Source organism: Heterocephalus glaber, unplaced genomic scaffold, assembly GCF_053883595.1.
Source record: "Heterocephalus glaber isolate CG9 unplaced genomic scaffold, H.glaber_assembly_v1.0 deba00001666, whole genome shotgun sequence".
In the NCBI taxonomy this organism is placed as follows: domain Eukaryota; kingdom Metazoa; phylum Chordata; class Mammalia; order Rodentia; family Bathyergidae; genus Heterocephalus; species Heterocephalus glaber.
This window is the reverse complement of record NW_028258406.1, coordinates 10,456,366-10,478,038: the sequence shown is the minus strand read 5'-3', so window position 1 is coordinate 10,478,038 and position 21,673 is coordinate 10,456,366. Positions and strand designations below refer to the sequence as shown.

The 21,673-nt window shown below is 41.6% G+C and overlaps 2 pseudogenes across 1 annotated transcript; one reads left to right on the top strand and one right to left on the bottom strand.

Moving 5' to 3' along the window:
• The first annotated feature begins 368 nt into the window (after window positions 1-368).
• On the top strand, window positions 369-12,725 carry LOC101706592 (protocadherin-8 pseudogene; annotated as a pseudogene). Its single transcript, XR_015445899.1, has 3 exons — window positions 369-1,146; window positions 1,247-3,787; window positions 7,531-12,725. The product of XR_015445899.1 is annotated as a protocadherin-8 pseudogene (transcript).
• A 6,557-nt stretch (window positions 12,726-19,282) lies between these two features.
• On the bottom strand, window positions 19,283-20,478 carry LOC101706827 (uncharacterized protein C19orf47 pseudogene; annotated as a pseudogene).
• Window positions 20,479-21,673: the final 1,195 nt, after the last annotated feature.

The following is a 21,673-nucleotide window of genomic DNA, read 5'->3' as shown; positions in this document are numbered from 1 at the left end:
TGAAAGGGAAGCAGGATGTGTTTGTGCAGTGCAAATTCTGTATGTATCTTTTTTTTTTTTCCTTTGGTACCGGGGATAGAACAACAGATAGCATTTTTTTTTTTTCCTGTACGGATCTTAATGACCCCCTGCACTGTTCAGCTCTCCAGGCCCTTCTGTATGCCTTTTAAGGGAGCAACGTGTTCCAGAGGCCCAGACACTCTGCGGATTGGCCAGACCAGGTGCTCATTTGCATATTCTTGTCTATTTAAGCTCCCACCACTTCGGATTCTACAAAGGCATACTTAGGCCCCGGGGCAGAGAAAAGCAATTACACAGCAGAGAAGGTTTAGTGATGAGATGTGCTTAAGGAGGCAAGTGTCTTCTGACTGCACACTCTGGAGGGCTTGAGAGAACTAGAAATCTCAGTGCAGAGCCTGAAATCGGCTTCTCTTTTTGAGGAACAAAGATGTCTGTCTGGCAGAAGGCTCAGATTTCCTGGTGACACCTTAGAATGGGTTGGACTGGAGTTCTTGCTGCTTTTGAGGCTGCTCTTACTATCAGGGTCTTGCATCAAAACTGTCAATTTCCTCACCCATGAGGAAGAAGCCCCTGGTACCCTCATCAGTGTTCTCTTTGACTATGTTCAGTTTGATTCCCAGAATAAGGTGCCAAGCTACTTCCGCCTGATTATGTTCATCAGCTCTCTGGTCCGGGTGCGTGAGGGCGACGGCCACCTGACTGTCGGGGACGCAGGCCTTGACTGCGAACGGCTGTGCGGCCAAGCCCCGCAGTGCGTGCTGGCCTTAGACTTGGTCAGCTTCTCCCAGGAGCAGTTCCGGCTGGTGCACGTGGAGGTGGAGGTGAGGGAAGTCAACGACCAAGCACCGTGCTTCCCTCGGGCCCAGATCCCTGTGGAGGTGTCCCAGCGCACGGCGGTGGGCACGCGCATCCCCCTGGAGGTGCTGGCGGACGAAGACGTGGGGCCTAAAGGTCTGCAGACCATGCGCCTGACCGAGCCAAACAGCCCCTTCAGCGTGGAGCTGCAGACGCGTGCGGACGGCGCCCGGTGTGTGCAGATCTGGTGCTGCTGCAGGAGCTGGACCGCGAGAGCCAGGCCGCCTACAGCCTGGAGCTGGTGGCCCAGGACGGCGGCCGCCCACCGCGCCAAAGGCGAACACCACGTCACCGTTGGGGCCCTCGTCCGGGTCGGTCGCGTCCAGGCCCAGCAGCAACGAGCCCAGGGGCGCGTCCTCCGTCAGCTCCCCTCTGCCACCGCAGCCCTCGGCGTGCGCGTGCTGGACGCCAACGACCACAGCCCGGCCTTCCCCCAGGGCGCCGTGGCCGAGGTGGAGCTGGCGGAGGACGCGCCCGTGGGCTCGCTGCTCCTGGACCTGGACGAGGCCGACCCGGACGAGGGCCCCAACGGTGACGTGGTGTTCGCCTTTGGCGCGCGCACCCCACCGGAGGCGCGCCTCCTGTTCCGGCTCGACCCACTCTCGGGCCGCCTCACTCTGGCGGGGCCGGTGAACTTCGAGCGCCAGGACACCTACGAGCTGGACGTGCGGGCGCAGGATCGTGGTGCTGGGCCGCGCGCTGCTACCTGCAAGGTCATAGTGCGCATCCGCGACGTCAACGACAACGCTCCCGACATCTCCATCACTCCTCTGGCTGCCCTGGGCGCTCCAGCCTCCTCGCCCTTTGCAGCCGCCGCTGTCGCCGCTGCCCTCGGGGGTGCGGACGCCACCTCGTCGGCGGGCCCCGGGACGCCTGAGGCCGGAGCCACTTCGCTGGTGCCGGAGGGGGTGGCGCGCGAGAGCCTGATGGCGCTGGTCAGCACCTCGGACAGGGACTCGGGCGCCAACGGGCAGGTGCGCTGCGCCCTCTACGGGCACGAGCACTTTCGGCTGCAGCCAGCCTACACTGGCAGCTACCTGGTGGTGACCGCGGCGTCCCTAGACCGCGAGCGCATCGCCGAGTACAACCTGACGCTGGTGGCGGAGGACCGTGGCGCGCCTCCGCTGCGCACAGAGAGGGCCTACACCGTGCGAGTGGGCGACGAGAACGACAACGCGCCACTCTTCACGCGGCCAGTCTATGAGGTGTTGGTGCCCGAAAACAACCCGCCCGGGGCCTACCTGGCCACCGTGGCCGCCCGGGACCCAGACCTGGGCCGCAATGGCCAGGTCACCTACCGTCTGGTATAGGCCGAGGTGGGCCGCTCCGGGGACGCCGTGTTCACTTATATCTCTGTGGATCCGGTCACTGGGGAGCTGCGCGCTCGACGGGGCTTTGACCCCGAGGAGCTGGCCGAACTGTCTCTCCACAGCTATGAGGAGTCTCTTACGGTTGCACTTGGAGGATCTGAAGGACCATGCACCTCGCTTGGTGGCCCCACTACTCTTCAATGATTCAGCCCAAGTGCCTCTGGCCCCGGGACGCGCCTTTGGGCTATCTCGTGTCCACACTGAAGGCAGAAGACAAAGGACTCCAAAGCTGAGCTGATTTACACTCTCCTCCGGAGTGACAGGGGTCCCGGGGTAGTGGCGCTGCAGCCAATTACAGATGAGCTGTCCTTGCAGCTCTGCCTGTCCCCGCAGCCCTCTGGCCCCCTGACAGTGGTCATCATGGTGCGGGACAGGTTGGCCTACCCTGCCTTGCATTGCCACACTGCTTCTCGTGCCCGCGGGCCCAGTGCCACCTGGCGGTAAAGTAGTGCTGGTGCCTACGCCACCGCCAAGGGAGCCAGGAAAGGGACCGGAAGTGAGAAGCACAGAGCAGGCAGACTGAGGCAGCAGCCTGACCTTTCTGTAGTCTGGGTCGGTGTCTTGGCCAGAGGCTGAAACCTTCTGCCAGTAGCCATTGTTAGTGTGACTTGTTTCTGCCAGGGCAAGGCTAGGTCGCAGAGGAAGAAGCTTTGTGAGCGCTAGCCAAGTGGGTATCAGGCGAGGACTGACCAAGCTGCTCCAAGTCAGAGAAATTTAAGAGCTAATCCTGAGGACTTCAACTGGACATTCTTCATGGAGTCACCGCTGTTCTCCATTTCTGCAGAGATCCTGAATATCTTTGTGTCCCTCTCCTCAGGAGAGGACTGGGATCCCACTTGCCCAGGTAGAGCATCTTTTGGCCTGTTATTGTCCTCATGAACGTTACTAGATTTTCATGTCGGGGGCCTCATGAAAATTCAATGTCTGATCATGTCTGGGTCTTCAAGTGGTTAATTTTGGGGGAGGGGACTTGTATAGGTACTTTTTAACTTAGGAGGAAAAATGCTGCACAGATGAGGACAGAAAGAAGCCAGATAGCCACCTATTTTTGTAGGCCCAGGTCTGCTTCTGTATCATTGGCCCTGGTGACTCTCTCCCAGTCCCTCGTGGGTGCAGTCTTCCCTCAGGGTCAATGCTGTCTTCCTCAAGCTCTTTAGAAGAAGAATGTGGAACCTGTTCTGTCATCTCCATATCTAAAAGTGAAATACTATTAACTGCTGTGCTCCTCTCTCTTTTTAAATAGGGCTCAATCTCAGTTCTTTCTCATTCCCCATCCTTTCCTAGAGAGGATAAATCTGCTGCAAGTTTAAGGTAATTTTAGAATATTTATTGTTATCACTAAGCAATGTGTTTGGCACTTAGAACATTTTTTTTAATGGATAGCAAGATAACTCTTTTCACTTCTGGGACATATCCAAATCCAGATGAATTTAGTGTGAAGGACAGTGGAAAAGGAGACAGTGAATTGAACGACAGCATTTCTGATATCAGCAGAGAGGGCTTCAAAAAAGCATCCTATCAAATGACTGCAAAGCAAATTGGTAAGTTCAAGTCCATGACTTTGAATTTCTTCCTAAAGTCACCTTACTTCCATACCTGACTGAATTAAGTAATAAACAAGTGGCCCCACTTGAACCTTCATAGAGGGGAGTGCCTCAGTCATTTCAGGATGCCATAATAAGATACCCCAGACTGGGTGCCTTAAATAATAAGCACCCATCTCTCAAAAGAGATAAATTTCATATAGGTCAGGATTTCATTTGCTGCAAAGATCTGAATACATGGTTTTGTTTGGCTTTACTTTGTTTAGAGAATATGCACTGACACAACCTTATGTTATGTAATCCATCTGCTATTCATGTTATTTAAAGGTTTCCTATAAACACATTCTCTGTAATGGTCAAATTCTCTGCATTATGTCTGGTCCTGGGGTGCAGCTTCTGTGGGGAAAGATAGACAATTATTTAGGAACTAGGTCTTTAGTCCCTCAAAGAAGATACTTTACTCAAACATGAATCCTAAAGAGATTTCTAGTGGTTCAAATGCATTTTCACCATAAAGAATTTTTTTTGCCCAATCTATGTTTAATTCCTTCTGCTTTTAAAAAAATGAGGTGGTGGTCGGGCTGGAGATTTAGCTCAGTGGTTCCCTGCCAGTGGAAGGACCTGCCTTGCAAGTGGAAGGACCTGAGTTCAATCCCTGGTTCCAAAAAAAAAAATGAGGTGGTGGGCTAGGGAGGTAGCTCAGTGGCACCATTCCTACTTGGCAAGCACAAGGTCCTGAGTTTGATTCCCGGTACCAGAAAAAAAATGAGGTGGCAACTATAAGCATCAGTATACTAATTATATTCTTCTGAATATTCTCTAGTTTGTTGATATTGTTCCTTCAATGAGGCATTTGGAGTTGAATAATACTACAGAATGAGCCTATCTTCAGAGTGCTGAAGTCATTCTTTCAATTGCCTCCTCAGTATTCCCATCTGGGTGACTAATGAACATGCTACAGTTGGAAAGTAAATGATTCCTATTTTCCCAAACTATTCTTTTGTATCTCAGTAAATGATACCTCTATTCACTCAGTTGTTTCTGAGGCTAAAATCTTGGTGGCATTCTTGATTCTTTCCTTCTCACACACAAGTTTTAACCCAGAAGCAATTTCTGATTAGCTTAATTTCTAGATATATGCTCAATCAAATCACTTCTCACCACCTGCATTTCTGTTTCTCCATTCCATAGACCAGTACCTTTTGCTTGGATAACTGAAAAATCCCCAAACTGGCCTCGCTGCTTCCACTCTCGTCCTTTTGCAAACTATTCTCTATGTAAGAACTGGCCTTGATCTTACTTCATAAATCATACATCATTTTTTAACTCTTCAAAGTCTTCTCATTTAAAATTAAATCCTAAATCCTTGTCATTGTGTCCCAGTTACTACTGCTGAGTAACAACCTATCCTCAGACATGGTGGCTTAAACAATCATCTTGTTATGCCATGGATTCTGTGGGTTAGTTTGCGCAAGGCACAGAAGATATGGCTTGTCTCTGTTCCCAAGTGTCTGGGGCCGTAGCTGGGAGGATTTGATAGCTGGGGGAAGGAATCATCTGAAGGCCTATTTAGTTAAATGTCTGTTTACTGAGCTACAATGACTCAAAGTCTAGGAAAGCTTACCTGGGGGAGAGGAAATGGGGGTTACGTTCTCCCTCTATATGTGGCTTGACTTCCTTACAACATGGCAACCTCAGGAAAGTCACATGGCAGTTCAGGAGTGCAAACATGAATGATTCACCCAACAAGAAAGAAGTTACATCTTTCATGATGCATATTCTAAAGTGACACTGCTTGGTCCAAGCAGTCTGAAGTCCACCTAATTTTGAGGAGAGGAGATGAAGTCCCTACCAACGCACTGAAAAATTGCCAAACAGTTTTGAGTGCCATATTTGTAAATTAGCCACAGATGGCCTAGAAAGTCCTACATTATTTGATCCCTTGGATTTCTTACCTGATTTCCTAGGACTGTTCCTCTTGGTAACTTAGATCATCTTACTGACCTTGTTGTTTGTTGAGCACCCCAAGCATATCTCATCTCAGTCTGCAGGGTCTTACTGTTCCCTCACTGGTCAGCTCTTTTCCTATATCCACATTGTTTGTTTCCTGCTTTGTTTTGTCCTCTGCTTTAAAATGCCCATCTACTCAAGATGTTTCTCATACCCAGGGCTGCCTGTCCTGCTTGTTTCTGTCCATCTTCTTTACCCTGATTTATTTTCCTTTATAACATTTATCACTGCCTGGTATTATTTTGTATTGTCTGTATTTTATTTTTTCCCTTCTTCATGTTGAACCACCAGCATCAAATATATACACAAAACTAAACAAAACAAAAATAGCAAATTTACTGACTAAAAAAATGAAAGGTGTGGTTTAACCAGCACATACATTGCAACTTGTGTGATTTTTTTCTTATGATCACAGTTACATTTTAGACTAGGGTAAAATTGTGTGTGTGTTTTTAAGAAGTTCCACTGTATTCTTTTACTTTTTGGAAAATTTTAGTGTCATCTTAGTATATGTACTGCTGAAGCGAGCACCAATTTTAGTGTCACCTTAAAACCTGAAGATTTTTCAATGAATTTATCCGTTCAAGTCATTTAATGTTAAATTAGCCTTTAAAATATAAAGTAATTTGTTACAGGAACTCCTACTGTTTACTTGCTGTTTAGAGAAGTACCAGCCTATTCTGGTCTTAACTCAGTTTCTTCTTCCTAACGTAACAGTAAGTAGGCACTGTGGATTCACATCTGCAGTGGCAGATGATAATGTGAGAAAGGCAGTATGTTCAGCTTGGGAGGATACAGTTTCTTGGTAACAACAAACACATTTTCTCTTGTCTATATTCCATAATAACCTTTTATTTATTTAATAAACATCAAAATAACACTCTCTGTGTGCTAGGAACTGTTCTAGATGCTTTTAAATATTAGTCCACTTATCCATATAACAGTACTAATAGATAGATATGATCATTTAATCCATTTCACATATAGGAAACTGAGGCACAGAACTGTTGGAGTACTTTGGTCAATGCCCCCCACCTGTAAAAAGCAGAGCTTAGTTTTCAAATGGGAAAATCTGGTTCTGGAGTTCATGTTTTTAATATGTGCTATTGCATATTTTCAAGTGGAGTTTTAAACGCTTATTTTATGGGTCCTTTAAAGATTTATGATTGATTTCCATTCCTGAGGATGTTTCTAAGTTTGAGTTTGAATGACATGTATTGATTAATGGTTTGGTTTATACTCCAACTCCCTGATTTTTCTGTACAAGTTTTAGTGAGACAGTTGAAAGATGACACATGGGTGATAGCATGACAATTAAATTAAAAGCTGATGGCTGGAAGATAAGTTTAATTAATGGTTTTGGATCATTTTTATGGCTCTTAATAGTTAACACAGAATGAATAGATTAATAAGTGCTAATCTTCTGAAATTTCATGTTGATTGTAATTTCACTCATTCCTTTCATCAAACCTGCATCAAAGATTCCAGCAAATGATTTGACTGACTTGCTTGAATTTGATTTTCACTTCATTTCCTCAGTGTGCCAGCAGGTGGAGGTACGAATCACTGGCAGAAAAGACAGAGGCTGAAAAGAGTTAGAAAAGAGCTTAGAAAACCAGTACACACAAAACTGAATGTAGTTTGCATTTTCAAGTACATTGCAATGTAGCATTTTGATTTTTCTCATTTTAGATTTTAAACTATTTTGCTTTATTTCCAAATTGTTTCAGAGTATTCAAAACAAGAAACATTTAAGGATCCTGAAAGATTAAACCATGTATTCCAAACAAGCAAGTATCTTTTACCATGAAAATACCTGCAGGATTGAACTTTCTTCAAAGACCCTGGTCTCTCAGATTCCCCAGCTGAGAAGTATGAATTTCCAACCAGAGCACTCAGAACTCAAATGATGTTACTTTCAAGTCTTTGCTTCCCAAAGTGAAGAGCTGCCAAGTGTATATGACAGAGTTCAAAACCACAAGCCAGCAATGCTGTCTGCCCCTTTTCTGGACAGAATGAGGAATTAAATCATCCTTCAGGGGACGGATCACCTTGGTATCCCTCAGAAATAGCCACTTCATTCTGAAAGGCTGCAACTCATTTAGAAAGCTATGTTTTGGGAATCTATACATTTACATATCTGTCAAGTATTTGTAAACCAAGTTATATGCATGTGCCTCCTGTAGTTTTGTTATGTCTCCTTCAGTTATGTCAGTGGTCAATGACAGCACATGATGATCTTTTATAATTCATGATATTTTATGAAAATCTTAAAAATGGTCTTTATTGTCATGAATATAATAAACATTTTATATTCTACTATCATTTATAAATGCGAGTAAAATATTCATTCTACCTGTTCATTTACTTTTGAATGCATATGTATTTCTGTTGGGAATACAACTCTGTTTCAGAATAACTTTAGACTGAATTAAGAACCTAGACCCAGCCTTAATCATGAAGCCAAGAAGGAAGAAGCAGAAGCTGTGGACAGGCAGCATTGAGGTGTAGGGTACCCAAATCATCTGTCTAGCTTGGTGTTGGAGAGGGTTGCTGAGTGTTTAATGAGGATAACAGTGGCAGATTTTGGCCCGGTGAAAATCATGTGTTTCTGGGCACTGCATTCCATTCCTAGCCACAGCTCAGTCAGAGGCTGGAGCTAAAAGAGCAGAAGTGGCAACTAAAGAGAATGTATTATGGCTTAGGACATCTGGGTTAAAGTTCCTACAGGACTCCTCACCTCTCTGTAAACAGAAAGCTGGGAGGAAACTGAGGCAGAAGAGCAGGAGCAAAAGAAAGAACTAGACCTAAAATGAAGTGGCTCGGGGCCTATGTGAGCAGGTGGATCTCATCTGTATATAACCAGATCCAGGGGCAGCAAAACTGGGCATGTGGTGGGATGGAAGCATCTGGATTGTGCCTTATTTTTGAAAAGACCGGCTCATGCTGTGGGAAAAATTAGATCTTCAAGAGTAGGTCATTAAAGTCTTCAACTGAAAGAGTCTGAGTTTGTTAAGATCTGACAGGCAAGAACTTTACTGCCCAGTACAATAATTACTGTTTAAGTTTAAGTGAATTAAAATTCAATACAATAAAAAGTTGATTTATTGGTTACAGTAGCCACATTTTGATTGCTCAGTATGCATACCTGTGTAGTGGCTCCAGAATTAAAGAGCAGCTAGAAAACACCTCCATAACAGAAAATTATAATGGAAAGCACTGGTCTGGAAGAGGTGGGTTGAGGATCACCTCCGTGTGCTGGGGCTTGAGGGGAGCCTGTTCCCCACTATTCCTACTCAGCTTATGTAAATTTGAGGTAGTATGTTTTCATCAGTTCTCTATAATTCCCTAGCCCGTGGCAGTTAGCTTTTATCAGTTCATGTATTTCAAGTAGATTGACATATTATGTGATTTATTGTAAAATCTTTGGAAATTTTCTAATAAGAATTTTCAAGTACAAGGTTTTCTGTAGGCTAGGGAATTTCCAAAGTCTCAGCTGTGCTAGTTAACACCTTAAATTTATAGTCCTCATAATCAGTCCTATAACCTTAGAGATACTTTGGCAATAGTCATGAATAAAACTACCTACTCTTTCTCATAAACTCTTCCAAGAAAGATTCAAGAGTTTTCAAGACCAGTAAGTCGTGCTTAGGCAAGAAGTTGGTAAATACTTTTAACTCCTTTTATCCATGGAACTCCAATAGAAAATTAACTTTTTAAAAAATAGTCTCTGGGTCCCATGGTATCTTCAGAGGTCAGGTTATCTGTCAAATGTCTCTTTTCCAGATCAAGTGGTCTGGTCTCCAGAGAGATGGCTGCAAATGTGAATGTATTTTGCTTTACTTAAAATACACCAAAAAGTAAAGTAGACACCTATCTTTTGGGTTATATCTAGTAATTTTTGAAATTTATTGGAGTATAGCTATCCCTTGGTATCCACAGGGGATAGTTTTGCTGTTTTCTAGAACTTCCCATGAATACTAAAATCCCTTTTATCAAATGATGTAATATTTTTATATAACCCATACATAGTCCCACATACTTTAAGTCATCTCTACATGACTTACCATACTTAATACAATTTAAAGGCTATGTAAATAGTTTTTATACTATATTGTTTCGGGATTAATGACAAGAAAAAAGTTTGTAATTGTTTAATTCAGATGTAATTTTTTTGAATTTTTTCATCTATAGTTTTTTCAATTCATGGATGCAGAACCCATAGATATGGAAGACCAAATATGATTTGTTATGTAAACGAATTCTGTGGTGAACATTTTTAAGCTAAAACTTTCCTTTAAATTTATAAAAATAAAATCATATATGTTTGCTTTCCTTAAAACCAGGTTCATATATATTTATAATATGAGCTGCTACTTTAATTATGATTCCTGAAGCAATTTATAACTCCCAAATCTTGTCCATTTATGACTATATTCTCAGAGAGAAATAATAATAGGCAACATTTATCAAACATGCACTATGTATAAGACTCTCTGCTAAAAGCTGTATGTAAATTATTGTATTTATGTCTCATATTCATTCCATGAAGTAATTACATTATTATACCCAATTTTTAGATGAGGAAACATGTCTAGAAAGGGCAATTTCATTCATGTACCTTCCCAAGTAATACCTCTTCCAACAGCAAGCACTATGCAGAATATAAGTTGGTATTGCCATTATGAAAAATAGTAGGAGGGTTCCTCAAAAAATTAAAAATAAAACTACCTTATGATCCAGAAACTCCGTTACTGTGTATCAATCCAAAGGAAAGTGAAATCATTATTTTAAGAGACATCTGTACCTCCATGTTCATTGTAGCATTATTCACAATAACCTTGGTATGTAATCAAACTCGTATCTGTCAGTGGATGAATAGAAAAAAGAATTAAAGAAATTGTGATATATATGTGAAATGCCTGTATGGCATTGCCATAAATATATATATAGATATGAGATTATTCAACTTTAAACTTACTAAATTTTACCATTTATAAGAACCTGGATGAAACTGGAGGACACTATGTTAATAAACCCAATGCAGAAAGAAAAATACCATGTAAACTTGTGCAGTCTAAAAAAAAGTCAAGTACATAAAAGCAAAGAGTAGAATGGTAATTACCAAGAGTGAAGGATAGGGAAAGTGGGAAGATGTAGGTCAAAGGGTACAAAGCTTCACTTATGTAGGGTGAATGAGTTGTACAGAACTAATTTACACATGATGACTATAGTTAATATTAGTGGATCATATACTTAAAGTTTGCTAAGAGAATAGATGTAAATGTCCACACCACAAAAAGAAAAGTTAGCTTTTTAGCTTTAGCTCATCTATAGTTACCAGTTCACTCTGTATATTAAAACTTCTCTACATATCTTAAATATATATAATTTAAAATTTAAAAAATTTAAAATGAAACCAATGATTCAAACATCTTTCACATCTATTACTTTTTGAGATTTATATAAATAGAATATTTGAGATTTATATAAATAGAATAATATAGTTCATACTGGCTCAGAATTATGTGTATGAGCTTCATTCAGCTGTGTACTCCAGTAGTTTGTGCTTTCTTACTGCTGTGTACTACTTCACTGTATGAATTTTCCACAATTTGTTTGAGCCTATTGTGGTCAATGGACATTAGGAGAATTCTTGGTTTTGAGCTTTTGTGAAAAATAAAGGCCTAAAATAACATTTTTGGGTGGACATGAACACTCATTTCTCTGTATTGCATACTCAGAAGTAGAATTGTTAGGTCAAGGGATGATGGATGTAGGATTTGAACCTGAATTTCCTGGCTTCACTATTAGGCATTGTGCAATAACTACTACATCAGTAAAGCCAATAAGGACTGAGAGAGCTCAAAGCTATTTTTTTTTAGGAAGGCTTTTCGTTCATTTGAGGTCTTTCTATAAGATTAATAACAGCAGGGGAGGTTTTATATTTGTTCAAGAAATAAGAAAGTCTTTTAAATTATCTTTAGCTCCTGTTTTACAATGTACGTGGACCATTTAGTAGCTTCTTTTTGAAAAGAACACAATAATACCCATCTTTGACAGAATTGTTTTGTTCATTGAAATATATATGGTAAGAATAGCATTAGCAATTGATTATTCATTTACTTGTATACTCTAATTAGCTTAGGAAGAAACAAGTCAATTTAAAGCCAATTTCCATAGTCTATACATGCACAGAAATTGATTGCAGACTTGAATTTGCTGAATAAAAAGTGAAGCTAGCTTATCTCAATTTGTATTTCATTGAGTAAATGTCAGCTATTGACTTCTGTAGCTTACTACTAGTGAGGCAATATGTCTGTCATTCTTTACAGGCGGCACAGCACACTCACTGTGCAGTTTAATTAGGTGTTGGCTAGTCATTTCACTTGCTGAGGAAGATGAAATATTTCACTATAATGGAAGGCAAAACCTCAGCCAGCTGCCTGTTCTACCACCTTCTTTCAGACTCTTAACTCATCTTAATTTAATGCTCATTGATTCTTATTGTTAGGTGTTGTACAGGGCAGCCCTTTTGTAATGTGGCATTGGAAAATTGGCCTTAAACTGACTTTACAGGCCAACTCAATTCTTTCAAGCTTTCTTGAACTTTTGACAATGCAGCGCTACATTTTAGGGGAATGATTTGACCTGTGTGTTACACAATAGGTTTTCACAGTGTGCCTGGTTTTCTTAAAGAGTGATCCATGTTGCCATTGTCATATAAGATTTGTACACTACTCAACAAGTTTCAGTGCCTTCTGTCCAGGCACAGCACACTATAGGCAATATTGCATCATATGTGAACACATCTATTTATGTAAAAAGTGGCCTGAAGTGACAGAGAAAATAAAATAATGTCTTCTTTCTCAAAAGAAATACACAATCTCTGTGGTTTTTGCTTGTTTTGTTTCATTGCGTGTAAAGTGAGGATAAGAGGACCTTGTGAAGGTTATGCAAGATAGTAATAGAGATAGCAGAGCAATGCCTTGCATATAGGTGTCACTTCATAAATATTTATTATTATCAACACCAAATAATGAAATATTTTTCATTTTCCTTTTTTCTTGTTTAAATTTATGTACTTTCTTATTCCACATGTTCATCGATTTTTCTCTTTATGTCTTTTTATTTGGTACAATTAATTATTTCATCTTTTTTGGTTGGCAACTGTTAGTATTTTTAAATTAATTTTTTAAAATAGTTGAGCAATAATGACTTAGATCATTAGAGATCGTAATGTTTTTGACAGAAGTATAAGACTGATTTATAAAAAAAAAGTCTTTGTGGGCATTTTTAAACAGTAATTTTTGAGAAGTTAGGTCAGGTGATTATTTTGTCTATGTCTATATATCAAGCCAGTGTTGATCTTGACAGACGTATGTGAACATTTAAATGGAAAGGACAGACAGAGTCTAGTAATAAGAAGTGTACTGATTATTAGTTCAAGAATCATATAATAATCTCACAAAAACATAGGAGCTCACCTTTACCTGCTTTGACACATGCTAATGTGCCATTTAAACGAGGCTGTTGGCAACTTACTCTGCACCCCAAATATACTCCTGTCAAGATTTGTTGTAACACCTGCAAGAGGCATGGAGTAACAAAATACAAAAAGATCAACTTCAGGCTCAGACCATGGTAGCTGGGGAGATAGGTGATGGAGAGGAGTTTCTAAATAATGGGAGAGTCTTCCGGAAAGGAGTCATCCTGGAGGGTATTTCCTCTTCAACTTGAAGTCAGGAAAACCTGTAGAACTTCTTCCATGTAACAACCAAAAGGCATTCACAGATGTTTCTAAATATTATAGTAGTTATCTTTGGAAAAGACAGTTCTCTAGTTCTGCTTACTTTTCAATTTCATATCCTGCCACCTTCTTGCTTGCATTTTCTGCCCCAATCTCATTGGTCACCTCCTTTAGAGTGGAGAAGGGGAAGTTACATGGTAAGTCAAAGTTCTAATGTCAAGGACCAGTTCCACCTCTCAGGTGGGCCCATAACCAGAATACCCTAAATCTCCTCTCACCCCCCACCCTGGTACTGGAGATTGAACCCAGGCCTAGTAATGAACTGCATCCCCAGCACTTTCTATTTTGGGACAGGGTCTCACTAAGTTGCCCAGGCTGGCCTCAAACTCACCATCTTCTTGCCTCAGTCTCACAAGTACCTGGGATTACAGGGATCCAAACCCAAGATTCTTTAGAGAGATCGCTATGTGAAATATGTCTATGTCCTCAAGCAAACTTTCCCCTTCTGCCTGTGATTTTGCTTTCCATGCAGATTTGTCTTCAGGGAAAGAATGGGCTGGACATATAAAATAATGTATTATGTCCATGTACCAACTAATTTTCACTGCAAATCAATTAAATTATGATTTTGGCTTTATATATCAGTACCATTGGACTGGGTTGACATGATTCCACTTTGCAAATGAGAGTCTATTTTATCCTGCTGCTGAATGATATGGGTTCTGAGTCTAAATTTCTGAAGGCTGGACCCTGTGTTAAGGCCAACTGGCAGAGGAAATATATGCAAATAACTGGTACATCTTAAAAGATAGCCTCTGGTCTTTCCTTTCTTAATCACATGTCCACAATAGGGATGGTGATGAAGTAATAACTAATGTCAAGTATAGCTCTTTCTCTGTATGGTGATACTTACTACAACCCAGAGAAGCAGGTTTTATTATTACCTTCCTTCTGCACATAAGAACACTGAGGTTAAATTACTTATCCAAGTCTCAGAACTGGTGTTTGGTGGAGCTTCAAGGCCAAGCCACATCTTCTGAGTTCAGGGCATGTGTCACTTTATCTCACTACCTTTTCTTTAGCTTGTTAGTTCTTCATTTTATTAGGTCTATAAGCCTAGAAATTGAAGTACTTAAAAACCCATTTTGGTGGTTTCTTTGGTCAAATCTCCAAGAGCAAATAAATAGCCTAAATGCATGTTTAAACACTAAAAGCTGAGATTGGTTCCCTGGTTGAGCATCCTTTATCCATCATACCAGTTCCTGATAGACAGGACAGGTCTCACCCAAAGGGGAGTATTTCTTCCTCTCTTAGTGGTGCTTCCTTTGAGGCATGCTGTTATTTAGGGCCCGGTTGAGATTTTGATTAAAAAAGACAGATATTATGCAACTTCCATTAATGTTCTATTTTTCCTATAGCAAAATGTAGGCTCTTGCAACTTTCTCAAGGGAATTTAATTTTCCATGTCTGTTGGCAATTCAATTTTGAGTTTTACATAAAACACTAGAAAATAGTGGCCTAGTCAGGGGTTATGCTTATAATTTGATGATGTCTGAAGTGACTTTAACTCTTTTTTTTTCCCCATTAACTTTATGGGTACATTTTAGGTATAAAATACAGTTACATTCATATTGGGATCTTGTACCATTACATGAGTATCTTGGTTCTTATATTTTTCCCCTTCCTTTGACCTCCCTTCACCCCCTCCACCGTTCCCTATTTGCAAAGACCTTGTTTCCATTTTTTTCCTCTTCTCATATTTTTTCCTTTCCCTCTTTTCCCTTCCCCTACCCCTCCCAATTTCCCTGTTCTTTTAGACCTTTTCCTCCTGTTACACAATATCAGTTATACATTTTTAAAATTACAATATTAAGATCTAGGAGACATTACCATAGATTTAACAGAATTTAAAAGCATATAGAAAGCATATTACAAAATTTTTTTTGAAATAAATTTGACAATTTCTAAGAAGTACCTTGGAAGACAAATTAATGAAACTAACTTTGGAGGAAATATAAAATTTGAATAGCACCTATTAAAGAAAGTATATTCCTAGCTTGAAAATGTACCTATATGACAACAGCAGGCTCATAAACATTTTAACTGATAAATTATATCAAACATTTAAAGTGAAAAAAGAAGGAACACTTCTCCCCTCATTTTAGGAACTCAACATTGTGCTAATCCTAAAACTGGATAAAGATAATAGAAGAAAAAAGTATGAACATACATAGAAAGTTGTTTAACAAAACAAACTATTAGAAGTCAGATCTGGCAGGATGTAGAAAGTGGTTTTGTTATAGGGATGGCAGTGTTGGTTCAGCATTGGAAGATCCACCCTCAAAAGTCATCATTGTAACAGAGGAAAGGAAAAAGCCATATGATCCTGTCAGTAGTTGGAGAAAAAGTATTGAACTAAATTCTACAGCTGTTCATGGTGAAAGCTATCAGGAGACTAGAAGTAGAACAGAAACTTCTCAACAGATTAAAGACATGTACTCCATACTTCCAGTGAGAATGCCTTACACGAATGGAGAAGATACAATGCTTTCTCCTTAAGGTGGGGAACAAGGACAGATATGCTTACTCTTTATCTGTCCATTAAACTTTGAAACCTAGTCCCCACCAAAATAGTCTGGCAATAAAATGATACAACTAGGATAGGATTGGCACAGCAGAAGCAAAATCTTTATATGTAGATGAAATGATCATCTACAGAGAAAATACTAAGAAATCTCTAGGAGCCCCTAGAACTTGTACTTGAATTTAGCAGGATTAGAAAACACAAGGTATATATAAAAATTCAGGTCTGTGTATACTTGCTACAAATGAAGAATTGGATATTGCAATTTGAAAGTTATGTAGGATTGCAAAGGACCTGGAAAAGTTAAAAACAAAAACAAAAACAGTGTTGGAAGACGTTTAGTACCTAGTTTTAAGACTTCTTCTAAAGCTACAGTAATCAAGGCAGTGTTGGTGTAAGGAAAGACATATAGATCATTTGACTAAAACAGAGAATCTAGAAATAGAACCACACATATATGGTCCACTGAGTTTTGAAAGATTATTTAACATTAGCATTTTATAGAATATAAACTCAATTCAAGAGCCAAGGAAGAGACAGTGTTTTCAGCCAAAGGCAGTAGAACACCTGGTATCTGTATATAAAAAAATCAACCTCAACCCTTTTTTTCCATACATGAAAATAACTTGAAGGAATCTATGAACCTAAATAAGAAAGCCTAAAAGTATAAAACTTTAAGGAGAAATTATAAGGGAAAATATTTATGAATTCAGGGTAGGCAAGAACTACCTAGGATACAAAAAACATGATGTATGAAAGAAAAAAATTGATAAATGAGATTCCATCAAAATTTAGAACTTTAAATGACATCATTAAAATGAAAAGTAGCCCTTAAACAGGCCATATTTCCAATGCATATAACCTATAACCAGAATATATGAAGAATTCTTAGAGCTCATTAATAGACAACCCAATTAAAATGTAGACATAAGAAGATGATAAATAGCCAGTATAGCACAAGGAATGGTGTGCAACTCTAGAATCAGAAAAATACTAATCAGTACAATAACAAGATTAAATTATACACTCATTAAGGAGATGAAGTTCAAAGTTTTAAAAGCCTTGTCATGACTTTTTCTTTTTGTTGGATTCTCCTCCTTTGCGTTTAATTTGTCATGCCCCATGGATTCATTCTGCTGGGTTTCCTGGGGTTGTGATCCTCATTGTCTTTTCCTAGGATATTGTCTAAAATTTTTTGGAGTGCTGGTTTGGTATTCATGAAGTTCCTGAGGTGCTCTTTATCATGAAAGTATCTTATTTCTCCATCCATTTTGAAAGATAGTTTTGCAGGGTACATCAATCTGGGTTGGAGGCTGTTTTCCTTTAGGGCTTGAAATACATCACTCCAAGCTCTTCTTGCCTTGAAATACATCACTCCAAGCTCTTCTTGCCTTGAGGGTCTGCATTGAGAAGTCTGCTGTGATTCTGATGGGCTTTCCTTTGTATGTGATTTGCTTCTTTTCTCTCACTGCTTGTAGAATTTTGTTCTTCTGTTGGATTTCTGGAATTCTAACTATTATATGCCTATGTGTAGATTTTTTTTTGATTAAGGCTAGCTGGAGTCCTATATGCCTCACTTATCTGTATGTCAAGTTCTTTTCCCCTCCTTGATAAGTTTTCTGCCATCGCTTCTGTGAACAGTTTTTTTTATGTCATCTGCAGTCTCTCCTCTTTCTTCATTGACTCCAATCAGTATTATGTTATCCTTCTTTGCATCATCTGGCAGCTGCTGGATTTTTTTTCTTGTGTTCCCTTACAATTTTAAAGCAATTTTTTCTTTTCCTCCTCACTAATTGCAATCTTATCTTCTATATCTGAAATTCTATCCTCACGTTGGTTCATTCTGCTGCACAGACTTTTGATGGAGTTTTTAATCTCCTGGAAATCTGTTTGCATCTGTTTTATGGATTCCATTTGTTTCCTATGTTGGGATTCCATCATGTTCCTCAGATCCTCTACTTTTTTCCTCTCTAGATTTATTAATCATGTCTTGCACCATGAGCAAAATCTTTGCTGTTATCTGAGTGATTATTTCTGATTTCATTTTTCCCAGATCCTCTTTTGTTGCCAGTTCAGAGAGTCCGGTTGGTTGAGTGTCAGATTGTTCCATCTCATTTCTCTTTGAGGTTGCTGTAGGTGATCTGGAAGTCTGTTTTTGAGGCTTGTTTATGTGTCTTCTCATTTCCATGGTGGTGGTGGTGGGGTAATTCTGGTGCCCATGTGGCTCAGCTTCTCTGCCCTAGGAGCATGGGATTGACTTTAACTCTTTTGCAAATTGTTTTTCCCTCCTGTAATTCATAAGCCACTGACATTCTAAAATAAAACCACTTTTAAAATATGAAGTGCTTAAAGTATTTTTTTTGGAAATCACAAAAATATATTAATACAGCTGTTGTCTTCTCTCTCTAAACTGGCCTCCCTTCCCACTGCCCTTTGCCCAGCATTCACCACAAACTTTCAGAGAAAAAGATGGCCAAGGCAGGAAAATGGAGGTGCCCCAGCTGCAGCCCAAGGCTTGGGGGTCCCTCCGGCCTGGGAGTGGAGGGCAGCTAACAGTCTCTACAGGCTCGATGCCACCACCGATGAGGGGGCTACTGGGAGGCCGGAGGTGCAGGAGGGTCAGGCAGGACACAGCAGACAGTTGGGCCTTGCCACAGGGACAGAAAAAGAAGAGAAATGAACAGGATGAAGAGAGGAAAGAGTGATGTTACAGTAGCAGGGGAGGGACAGAGGAGTGAGGGAAGCCAGGGTGTGGGGAGCCAGGAGCCCCCAGGAGACTACCCTCTGTGGCTGGAGGAGAACAAGAAGCTGAGGAGCTGGCAGCAGATGCTGCTAAGAGGGAGGAAGGGGGCTGGGGGAGAGGAGAAGGGCACCGGGCCCTTGGGATAGGGAGAAAGTGGGTTCTGCCAAGGTCACGGCCAAAGAGCAGAGCACAGAGGGCAGGAGAGAAGGGAAATTCCCAGAGCAGGCAAGACCAGGCCACAGTGACCACCCAGCCCAGGAAAACTGGTGCGTGCTTAGAGGGCTTGGGCCTAGGGCCAACACCCAGAGGAGACAAGCAGTGCCATCCAGAGCTGGCAGGGAGGTGAGCAGGCCCTCGAGGCAGACTCAGATGGAGCCAGGAGCTGGGGGGGCTCTGCACCCTGCCCTCATGTGAGCTAGAAGGTCCTGCGGCCCAGTCTTTTGAACACCCTCACAGTGCCTGCATGGCCCATCTGGGCACCGAGGCCCTCACTGGAGCTGCTCCCCCGGGGCCCCACCAGAGTCCTCTTAATGGTGACCTTGACCTCAGATGAAGACTTACTCCTGGTGCTCGTGACCTGGCTGTACTGGGCCTTGGGCACAAGGGCAGCCTTGCCCAGTCTCTGGATGATGCTGAATTTGGACAGAGACTCCAACTTCCTCTTGAGCCCAGGGCGGGAAGAAAGGGCAAGACGCCACAGAGTTGGGGCAGCAGCTGGTGTAGCCTTAGCCAAGCTTGTGGCCTTAGCTTTGACAGTCAGTGCTGGCTGGGGACTGGCCTTGGCTCTGCCCCATCCTAGCTTCTTCAGAAAGCCAGCGTATTGCAGGACAGAGCTACTGCTTTCGTTGTCGCTGTCCCATGCCAGATCCTCATCCATCTCTGGGGTGGCCCCCAGATGGCTGAAAACTCCTGTGGGCTTGCTCCCTGTGGTCATGTCAGCCTTGGTCTCGGCGCCGAGGCAGTTAAACATGGACGTCCTGTGCAGACCTTTGGCCACCTACTGCTGCTCGAGGATCTTGCGGGTCAGTGGTATGGTGCCCTTGGGCATGTTGATGATGTATTTCCTCTCCATCTCGGCAGTGACCTGGTGCCGCATGGTGGGAACCTCCAGGCTCTCCTCCTCCCTGCGGGCCAAGGCAGAGGCCTTGGCACTCTTTACTGCCATCTTGTTGGACACAGTGATTGAGATCTTGGAGGTACTGGTGTCTGGCTGCCTTGTGGGAGTGCCGGGTGGGGAGTCCCGGTTCAGGCTGTTGGTGATCATTCGGGAGGCAGCGCTAGGGGCGCCAAGACTTAGCTCAGCCGGGAGGGGCCTGGGGCTGCAGGGCACTGATTCAGTGGCAGCTTTGCACATGTCCCGGCAGTGTACCACCTTGGCATGCTTGAGGATGGCGATGATGTCACCCACCACGGTCACGCCCAGTTCGTTCATGATTTCCTTGTTGAGATCCAGCAGCATGCTCTTCTGGATCCTGTTATCCACAAACACCACAGCGTAATTCATGGCAGGTCCTGAGGGAATGCCGGCTTCCTTAAAGAACTGGATCCACTCGGAAGTGGCCAATAGTCACTGAGACCATCGTCTCTCTGTCCTTGACCTTGCTCCCGGAGCCTTACTAGGATTCAAAAACAAGTTCTCCTTGATTCCGATGCCCATGGAGTTGCTCCTATTGCGTGTTTATATCATGTCAGGAACTGAGTATACACACATCTCATTCTCACAGCCAGCCTGGCCCACCGATCCCGCGCCCATTCGCGCCCCTCACTACCTTAAAGTATTTAACTTTCACTTGTCCTTCTCCTTCTGGTTATTGTAATGTCATTTGACTTCTTTTAAAACTTGCTAAAGGGGTAATAAAAACTTTCTTTAAGCTAAGGAGGTATGAAAATCTGTCTTGAAAATGCTCAGTGCACAGTAACTAATGTTACAGTACGTAATACATTTGAATTGCTCCAGCTTTACCCTACTTCCAATGATACTGTATCCTTGTGAGTGTGTGTACATCTTAGGGTGCTCATCTTTGTTTCGCTTCATGTATATATAATTACCTAATTTGCATTAATTAATATTTGGACTTTGTGGATTACCAAAATATATATCCCCTCATTGTTGATTTTCCCCCTACTTATTAGTGCTTTTCTTGTTTAGGAACTAAAAAGGATGAGGAAAGTCAAATGTACAAATTTGATTTCTTTTGTGATTTGGTCAATTGAATACTGTTTTAAAAAGTGGTTTAATAAATAATGCAACCAGTTCCAAGCTTGGAGCAGCTATTTTTATCAATACTTTTTTAGACACTTGGAGAAAACTGGGGTAGGCAGTGGCTATAAATACTACCTTTCTGCCACTAATATGAACTTTCTCTCATAAGGCTACTATTTTCCCTGAGATCCTACATAATCAATTCCCAACACTCCCTCAGAAAGTCTAAGATAAAACTTGGAAAATAACTGACCTAGCTATCCAAGATTGTGTTTTTACAAAGCTTCAATATTATTTCTATAGAAGCCACACTTACAGACTTCATTTAACTATACATATACAGAAAACTGATAATACAGTTTTGTGGCATGAGAATTTTTTTAAACAGCTACTTTAATTGCTTTGTAAGTCAAACCAAAGAAGCAGTTTGATAAAAAATATATTTTATAAACTATAATTATTAATTCTGATATGTCAGCTTTATTGAGTTAAGAAATGCCTAGAAAATTAGTGTGCCTAGTGGGAAATGGAAGTGTGACCTTGGGTACTATATATGGTCCCTCATCCATTCCTTTCTGGTGGCATCATTCCCC